This window comes from Triticum dicoccoides, chromosome 7A (genome assembly GCF_002162155.2).
Source record: "Triticum dicoccoides isolate Atlit2015 ecotype Zavitan chromosome 7A, WEW_v2.0, whole genome shotgun sequence".
NCBI lineage: Eukaryota > Viridiplantae > Streptophyta > Magnoliopsida > Poales > Poaceae > Triticum > Triticum dicoccoides.
Window position 1 is genome coordinate 634,925,339 of NC_041392.1, and position 10,404 is coordinate 634,935,742.

Here is a 10,404-nt window from a genome sequence, read left to right on the forward strand (position 1 = left end):
AAATGACCAGCTAGGGTTTCGGGGTTGGTGTGAAATGGTTGAGGACAGCCGTTGGATCCATGAGCATCCGACGGCGTATGATGCATGATCCGCGTGAAACGTCTACGGACTAATCAGAATGCAGTATGATGCTATGACCATCTAAATTGGTCATAGTTGACTAAAATTAATATGTCAAAATCATGTCAGCTATTTTATGACCTTAGAATTTCAAAAAGAAAATAGAAAACCTTCTCATCGTGTCACCAAAATGTGAACGAGTTTTCGAAAAAATAACAAACATGAAAAAAGATAAATATCTTCAAAAAGGTGTAGTGAGAAATGAGTTTTTTTTCTAAAATAAACATTTTTCATTTTCGAGAGCCCAAAATGAGTTTTCTTTGTGAAAGACCTACCATATATTTGTTACAAAATTGGACCTAATCAATTTTATAAAATACTAGGTCATAAATAATGCACAATTGATAAAATGGTTGGGTGTCAAAAGTTTTGGTCCACCTCTGGTGAAAAAGACAAATTCCCGCCGATTTAGTTGGAAGCGGGTCAAATTTGAACTACAGGTGCCTCATAGTTTGCTATTTATTTTTTCCAAAAATCATTTCTAGGTACAAAAGTACCTATTTAATCAGAGAAACACCAAAAAAATTCCAAGATTCAACCACTAGCTAGGAACGGTCATTCCCACCGTTTTGACCGCATTTTGAAACGGGCATAAAAAATTCAAAAAACATCAAAAAATTGGGAAACCTTCGCATTGTGTCATTATATGTGGCCAAGTTCACAGGAAAAATAACAAACTTGTAATACGACAATTAGTTTTTAGAAAGTGTTCTCAGAAACGAGCTATCACGTGTGGAGATTAATGGCTTTCAAGCCAAATGATCAATCTTATGGCCACATTCATGGCATAGTTTGTTCAAATGATCTCATATTGTTCACAAGGGTGCATATTGTAATGGCAAAGAATGTTTCCTAAGGAAGTTTTCATTTTCTTTGGACAAAAAAATCATTTTCCAGTTTTCGAGTGCCCAAAAGGAGGTTTTTTTGTGAAGGACCTCCCAAATAATTGTTGCAAAATTGGACCAAATTATTTTATAAAATACTAGGCCATATTTAATGCACAATTGACAAAATGGTTGGGGTGTAAAAAGTTTTGATCCACCTCTCGTGAAAAAGACAAATTCCCGCCGATTCGGTTGGAAGCGGTTCAAATTTGAACTGTAGCTGCCTCATAGTTTGCTATTTATTTTTTTCAAAAATCATTTCTAGGTACATAAGTATCTATTTAATCAGAGAAACACCAAAAAATTCCAAGATTCAACCACTAGCTAGGAACGGTCATTCCCGCCGTTTTGACTGCATTTTGAAATGGGCATAAAAGATTCAAAAAAAATCAAAAAATTGGGAAACCTTCACATTGTGTCATTATATGTGGCCAAGTTACCAGGAAAAATAACAAACTTGTAATATGACAATTATTTTAAAAATGTGTTCTCAGGAACGAGCTATCATGTGTGGAGATCAATGGCTTTCAAGCCAAATGATCAATCTTATGGCCACATTCAAGGCATAGTTTGTTCAAATGATCTCATATTGTGCACAAGGGTGCATATTGGAATGACAAACAATGTTGCCTAAGGAAGTTTTCATTTTCTTTCGACGAAAAAACCATTTTCCATTTTTCGAGTGCCCAAAAGGAGGTTTTTTGTGAAGGACCTCCCAAATAATTATTGCAGAATTGGACCAAATCATTTTTCAAAAATACTAGGCCATATTTAATGCACAATTGACAAAATGTTTGGGGTGTAAAAAGTTTTGATCCACCTCTCGTGAAAAAGACAAATTCCCGCAGATTCAGTTGGAAGCGGGTCAAATTTGAACTATGGGTGCCTCATAGTTTGCTATTTATTTTTTCCAAAAATCATTTCTAGGTACATAACTACCTATTTAATCAGAGAAACACCAAAAAAATTCCAAGATTCAACCACTAGCTAGGAACGGTCATTCCCGCCGTTTTGACCGCATTTTGAAACGGGCATAAAAATGCAAAAAAATCAAAAAATTGGAAAACCTTCGCATCGTGTCATTATATGTGGACAAGTTCACAGGAAAAAAAACTTGTAATACGACTATTATTTTAAAAAAGTGTTCTCAGAAACGAGCTATCACCTGTGGAGATCAATGGCTTTCAAGCCAAATGATCAATCTTATGGCCACATTCATGGCATAGTTTGTTCAAATGATCTCATATTGTGCACAAGGGTGCATATTAGAATGGAAAATGATGTTGCCTAAGGAAGTTTTCCTTTTCTTTGGACGAAAAAACCATTTTCCATTTTTCGAGTGCCCAAAAGGAGGTTTTTTTGGGAAGAACCTCCCAAATAATTGTTGCAAAATTGGACCAAATCATTTTCTAAAATACTAGGCCATATTTAATGCACAACTGACAAAATGGTTCGGGTGTAAAAAGTATTGATCCACCTCCCGTGAAAAAGACAAATTCCCGCCGATTCAGTTGGAAGCGGGTCAAATTTGAACTACAGGTGCCTCATAGTTTGCTATTTATTTTTTACAAAAATCATTTCTAGGTACATAAGTACCTATTTAATCAGAGAAACACCAAAAAAATTCCAAGATTCAACCACTAGCTAGGAACGGTCATTCCTGTCGTGTTGACTGCATTTTGAAACGGGCATAAAAATTTCAAAAAACATCAAAAAATTGGGAAACCTTCGCATTGTGTCATTATATATGGCCAAGTTCACAGGAAAAATAACAAACTTGTAATACGACAATTATTTTTTAAAAGGTGTTCTCAGAAATGAGCTGTCACGTGTGGAGATCAATGGCTTTCAAGCCAAATGGTCAATCTTATGGCCACATTCATGGCATAGTTTGTTCAAATGATCTCATATTGTGTACAAGGGTGCATATTGGAATGGCAAACAATGTTGCCTAAGGAAGTTTTCATTTTCTTTGGATGAAAAAACCATTTTCCACTTTTCGAGTGCCCAAAAGGAGGTTTTTTTGTGAAGGACCTCCCAAATAATTGTTGCAAAATTGGACCAAATCATTTTCAAAAATACTAGGCCATATTTAATGCACAATTGACAAAATGGTTGGGGTGTAAAAAGTTTTGATCCACCTCTCGTGAAAAAGACAAATTCCCGCCGATTTAGTAGGAAGCGGGTCAAATTTGAACTGCAACTGCCTCATAGTTTGCTATTTATTTTTTCCAAAAATCATTTCTAGGCACATAAGTACCTATTTAATCAGAGAAACACCAAAAAAAATCCAAGATTCAACCACTAGCTAGGAACAGTCATTCCCGCCGTTTTGACCGCATTTTGAAACGGGCATAAAAAATTCAAAAAAAAATCAAAAAATGGGAAACCTTCGCATTGTGTCATTATATGTGGCCAAGTTTACAGGAAAAATAACAAACTTGTAATACGGAAATTATTTTAAAAAAGTGTTCTCACAAACGAGCTATCACGTGTGGAGATCAATGGCTTTCAAGCCAAATGATCAATCTTATGGCCACATTCATGGCATTGTTTGTTCAAATGATCTCATATTGTGCACAGGGGTGAATATTGGAATGGCAAACAATGTTGCCTAAGAAAGTTTTCATTTTCTTTGGACGAAAAAACAATTTTCCATTTTGCGAGTGCCCAAAAGGAGGTTTTTTTGTGAAGGACCTCCCAAATAATTGTTGCCAAATTGGACCAAATCATTTTATAAAATAATAGGCCACATTTAATGCACAATTGAGAAAATGGTTGGGGTGTAAAAAGTTTTGATCCACCTCTCGTGAAAAAGACAAATTCCTGCCGATTCAGTTGGAAGCGGGTCAAATTTGAACTACAGGTGCCTCATAGTTTGCTATTTATGTTTTCCAAAAATCATTTCTTGGTACATAAGTACCTATTTAATCAGAGAAACACCAAACAAATTCCAAGATTCAACCACTAGCTAGGAACGGTCATTCCCACCGTTTTGACCGCATTTTGAAACGGGCATAAAAAATTAAAAAAATTAAAAAATTGGGAAACCTTCGCATTGTGTCATTATATGTGGCCAAGTTACCAGGAAAAATAACAAACTTGTAATACGGCAATTATTTTAAAAAAGTGTTCTCAGAAACGAGCTATCATGTGTGGAGATCAATGGCTTTCAAGCCAAATGATCAATCTTATGGCCACATTCATGGCATAGTTTGTTCAAATGATCTCATATTATGCACAAGGGTGCATATTGGAATGGCAAACAATGTTGCCTAAGGAAGTTTTCATTTTCTTTGGACGAAAAAACCATTTTCCATTTTTCGAGTGCCCAAAAGGATGTTTTTTGTGAAGGACCTCCCAAATAATTATTGCAAAATTGGACCAAATCATTTTTCTAAAATACCAGGCCATATTTAATGCACAATTGACAAAATTTTTGGTGTGTAAAAAGTTTTGATCCACCTCTCGTGAAACAGACAAATTCCCGCCGATTCAGTTGGAAGCGGGTCAAATTTGAACTACAGGTGCCTCATAGGTTGCTATTTATTTTTTCCAAAAATCATTTCTAGGTACATAAGTACCTATTTAATCAGAGAAACACCAAAAAAATTTCAAGATTCAACCACTAGCTAGGAATGGTCATTCCCGCCGTTTTGACCGCATTTTGAAACGGGCATAAAAAATGCAAAAAAAATCAAAAAATTGGGAAACCTTCGCATTGTGTCATTATATGTGGACAAGTTCACAGGAAAAATGACAACTTGTAATACGGCAATTATTTAAAAAAGTGTTCTTAGAAACGAGCTATCACGTGTGGAGATCAATGGCTTTCAAGCCAAATGATCAATCTTATGGCCACATTCATGGCATAGTTTGTTCAAATGATCTCACATTGTGCACAAGGGTGCATATTGGAATGGCAAACAATGTTGCCTAAGGAAGTTTCCATTTTCTTTGGACATAAAAACCATTTTCCATTTTTCGAGTGCCCAAAAGGAGGTTTTTTTGTGAAGGACCTCCCAAATAATTGTTGCAAAATTGGACCAAATAATTTTCTAAAATACTAGGCCATATTTAATGCACAATTGACAAAATGGTTGGGGTGTAAAAAGTTTTGATCCACCTCTTGTGAAAAATACAAATTCCCACCGATTCAGTTGGAAGCGGGTCAAATTTGAACTGCAGGTGCCTCATAGTTTGCTATTTATTTTTTCCAAAAATCATTTAGGCACATCAGTACCTATTTAATCAGAGAAACACCAAAAAAATCCAAGATTCAACCACTAGCTAGGAACGGTCATTCCCGCCGTTTTGACCGCATTTTGAAACAGGCATAAAAAATTCAAAAAAATCAAAAAAATGGGAAACCTTCGCATTGTGTCATTATATGTGGCGAAGTTCACAGGAAAAATAACAAACTTGTAATACGGCAATTATTCTAAAAAAGTATTCTCAGAAACGAGCTATCACGTGTGGAGATCAATGGCTTTCAAGCCAAATGATCAATCTTATGGCCACATTCATGGCATAGTTTGTTCAAATGATCTCATATTGTGCACAAGGGTGCATATTGGAATGGAAAATAATGTTGCCTAAGGAAGTTTTCATTTTCTTTGGACGAAGAAACCATTTTCCATTTTTCGAGTGCCCAAAAGGAGGTTTTTTTGTGAAGGACCTCCAAAATAATTGTTGCCAAATTGGACCAAATCATTTTCTAAAATACTAGGCCATATTTAATGCAGAATTGACAAAATGGTTGGGGTGTAAAAAGTTTTGATCCACCTCTCGTGAAAAAGACAAATTCCCGCCGATTCAGTTGGAAGCGGGTCAAATTTGAACTACAGGTGCCTCATAGTTTGCTATTTATTTTTTCCAAAAATCATTTCTAGGTACATAAGTATCTATTTAATCAGAGGAACACCAAAAAAATTCCAAGATTCAACCACTAGCTAGGAACGGTCATTCCCGCCGTTTTGACCGCATTTTGAAATGGGCATAAAATATTCAAAAAAATCAAAAAATTGGGAAACCTTCGCATTGTTTCATTATATGTGGCCAAGTTCACAGGAAAAATAACAAACTTGTAATATGGCAATTATTTTAAAAAAGTGTTCTCAGAAATAAGCTATCACGTGTGGAGATCAATGGCTTTCAAGCCAAATGATCAATCTTATGGCTGATACGTCTCCGTCGTATCTACTTTTCCAAACACGTTGCCCTTGTTTTTGATTCTAACCTGTATGATTTGAATGGAACTAACCTGGACTCACCACTACAGGAATCAGCTACTTTGTCGTCAGCCATGGTGTTGTTTTATGTGCAAAAAGCAAATATTCTCGGAAAGTCCTGAAACTCCATGGAATACCTTAGAAAAAATAATAAAAAATCCTCGCCAAATATGAAGACCAGGGGGCCCACACCCTTTTCCACGAGGGTGGGGGCGCCCCCCCAGGGCGCGCCCCCTACCTCGTGGGCCCCCTGGAAACCCTCCGACGCCAACTCCAACTCTATATATTTGCTTTTGGAGAAAAAAAATCAAGGAGAAGAAATCATCGCGTTTTACGATACGGAGCCGCCGCCAAGCCCTAAAACCTCTCGGGAGGGCTGATCTGGAGTCCGTTCGGGGCTCCGGAGAGGGGGATTCGTCGCCGTCGTCATCATCAGCCATCCTCCATCACCAATTTCATGATGCTCACCACCGTGCGTGAGTAATTCCATCGTAGGCTTGCTGGACGGTGATGGGTTGGATGAGATTTATCATGTAATCGAGCTAGTTCTGTGTCACCCTATGTTATGACTGTTACATGATGAACCGCATCCGACATAATTATCCATCACTGATCAGGTGCCTACGAGTTTTCCATATGCTGGTTTACACTTATTTACTTTCTCGCTGCTACTGTTACAATCACTACAAAATACCAAAAACATTACTTTTGCTGTCTTTACTTTTGTTGCCGTTACCACCACTATCATATTACTGTGCTACTAAACACTTTGCTGCAGATACTAAGTTTCCAGGTGTGGTTGAACTGACAACTCAGCTGCTAATACTTGAGAATATTCTTTGGCTCCCCTTGTGTCAAATCAATAAATTTGGGTTAAATACTCTACCCTCGAAAGCTATTGCGATCCCCTATACTTGTGGTTATCAAGACCTTTTTTTGGCGCCGTTGTCGGGGAGCATAGCTCTATTCTTTGAGTCACTTGGGATTTATATCTGCTGGACACTATGAAGAACTTGAGAGATCCAAAAACCAAGATCTATCCCTCAACTACGAGGGGAGGTAAGGAACTGCCATCTAGCTCTGCACTTGATTCACCTTTTGTTATGAGTAAGTTTGCGACACCTACATCTGCTTCTGCTATTCGTTCTGATATGTCGCATGTTATTGATGATGCCACTTCTACTATGCATGATACTTATGATGAAACTGCTTCTATGCCTGATACTTCTGTGCCCCTTAGTGAATTTCTTGAAGAACAAATGGCTAGAGCTAGAGAAAGAGAAATTGATGAAACTGAATACGATGATGATAGTGATGATGAAAATATGCCTGTTATTCCTGAAGGTTATCTTTTTTATAAAGATTCTTCTTTAGCTATTTTAGCCTACAAAGATAGATATGAGCTTAAAAGGTTATTAATTAAATGGAACAAAGAATCACTTAGAGATAAAATGAAACCCGATCCTGCTTTTGCTACTTCACCTATATGTGTTCCTAATAAAGATTATGAATTCTCTATTGATCCTGATATAATTACTTTGGTTGAATCTGATCTGTTTTATGGCTATGAATCTGAAACTGTTGTGGCACATCTTACTAAGTTAAATGATATAGCTGCCCTGTTCACTAATAATGAGAGATCACCTTACCTCTATTTACTCAAAATATTTCCATTCTCATTAAAGGGTGATGCTAAGATATGGTTTAATTCTCTTGTTCCTGGTTGTGTGCGTAGTCCCCAGGATATGATTTATTACTTCTCCGCTCATAAGAAACAAGCTGCTTTGAGGGAAATATACAACTTTGTGCAAATTAAAGAAGAGAGTCTCCCACAAGCTTGGGGGAGGCTTCTCAAGTTACTTAATACTTTGCCTGATCATCCTCTTAAGAAACCTGAAATACTTGATATCTTTTATAATGGACTAACCGATGCTTCCAGAGATTACCTGGATAGTTGTGCTGGTTCTCTTTTCAGGGAAAGAACACCGGATGAAGCTGAAATTCTATTGAATAATATGTTGACAAATGAAAATAATTGGGCACCTCCTGAGCCAGCTCCTAAGCCAGCTCCTGCTCCAATTACTGAGCCTATTCCAAAACCAAATCCGAAGAAGAGTGGTATTCTATTTCTCAGTCCCGAAGATATGCAAGAGGCAAAGAAATCTATGAAAGAAAAAGGTAATTAAACTGAAGACGTTAAGAATTTACCTCCTATTGAAGAAATACATGGTCTTAATTCACCGCCTGTTGAAGAAACTTATGATCTCAATCATTTATTTACTGTAGAACCTCCTGATCTCGATGTCCCGACACAGGTAGTAAAGGTAAATTCTCTCTATAGATATGATAAAGTTGAAGTTCCTCCTACTAAATTACTAGTCAGTGCTTGGAGGAGTTTGATAACTTTATGTATAAGCAAGATGACTTCAATGCTTATTTTGGTAGACAATTAAAAGAAAATGCTTATATGATTAGACGCTTGGGTGACTATATGGCTGATATTGAAGGTGAACTTAAACTTGTTAACAAACATGCTTCTATGGTTACCACTCAACTAGAACAAGTACTTAAAGCTCAAAAAGAATTGCTCCATGAAATGAATAGTAAGAAAAATGATTATGCTGTTAGAGTGGCTACTAGAACTGGTAGAATGACTCGGGAACCTTTGTATCCTGAAGGCCACCCTAAGAGAATCGAGCAAGATTCTCAGAGAAATAATATTGATGCACCTAGTTCTTCTAAAGAGAAGAAAAAGAAAAATGATAGAACTGTGCAAACTTCTAGTGAACCTATTGCTGAACCACCTGATAATCCAAATGATATTTCTATGTCTGATACTGAAACACAATCTGGTAATGAACATGAACCTAGTAAAAATATTAATGATGATGTTCATGATGATGCTCAACCTAGTAATGATAATGATGTAGAAATTGAACCCGCTGTTGATCTTGATAACCCACAATCAAAGAATCAACGTTATGATAAAGGAGACTTTGTTGCTAGGAAACATGGGAAAGAAAGAGAACCTTGGGTTCAGAAACCATCGAAGAAGAAGGATGATGAGGATTTTGAGCGCTTTGCTGAAATGATTAGGCCTATCTTTTTACGTATGCGATTGACTGATGTGCTCAAAACAAATCATTATGGTAAATATATGAAGGATATCATTACTAATAAAAGAAAGATACCAGAAGCTGAAATTTCCACCATGCTTGCTAATTATACTTTTAAGGGTGGAATACCAAAGAAACTTGGAGATCCCGGAGTACCTACTATACCTTGATCCATTAAAAGAAATTATATTAAAACTGCTTTATGTGATCTTGGAGCCGGTGTTAGTGTTATGCCTCTCTCTTTATATCGTAGACTTGACTTGAATAAGTTGACACCTACTGAAATATCTTTGCAAATGGCTGATAAATCAACGGCTATACCTGTCGGTATTTGTGAGGACGTGCCCGTTGTGGTTGCAAACGTTACTATTTTAACGGACTTTGTTATTCTTGATATTCCTGAGGATGATAGTATGTCTATTATTCTTGGAAGACCTTTTCTTAATACTGCAGGGGCTGTTATTGATTGCAACAAAGGCAATGTCACTTTTCATGTTAATGGTAATGAGCATACGGTAAACCTTCCAAGGAAACAAACTCAAGTTCATAGTATCAACTCTATTGGAAAAATTCCATCGGTTATATTTGGAGGTTTTGAATTCCCTCTTCCTACTGTCAAGAAGAAATATGATATTCTTATTATTGGGGATGTGCATATCCCCGTTGAGGTAACTTAGTGTTATTCAAAATTTCTCCGGTTTCATGATTATCAGAACAAGTTTGTTAACAAGACTTGATCAACCTTGTTAGTGGATTCTTTTTGATAAGCATGAGATGGATGAAACTAGAAGCACAAAATTCTGTGCCCTCTTTATATTTTCTGTAATTTAGTAGAAATAAAGTAAAAATAGTATTTTTCTGTCTGTTTCCTGACTTATCCGTGCAATATAAAAATATCCCGAAAATAAAAGTCCTCAGAAATCCATGCCAATTTAATATGATTTTTTCGGGAATATTTGAGGATTTACTGTGCAAACATTACCACGGGAGGAGCTGCCACCTGGCCACGAGGGTGATGGGCGCGCCCCCCTGCCTCGTGGGCCCACGGTGGCC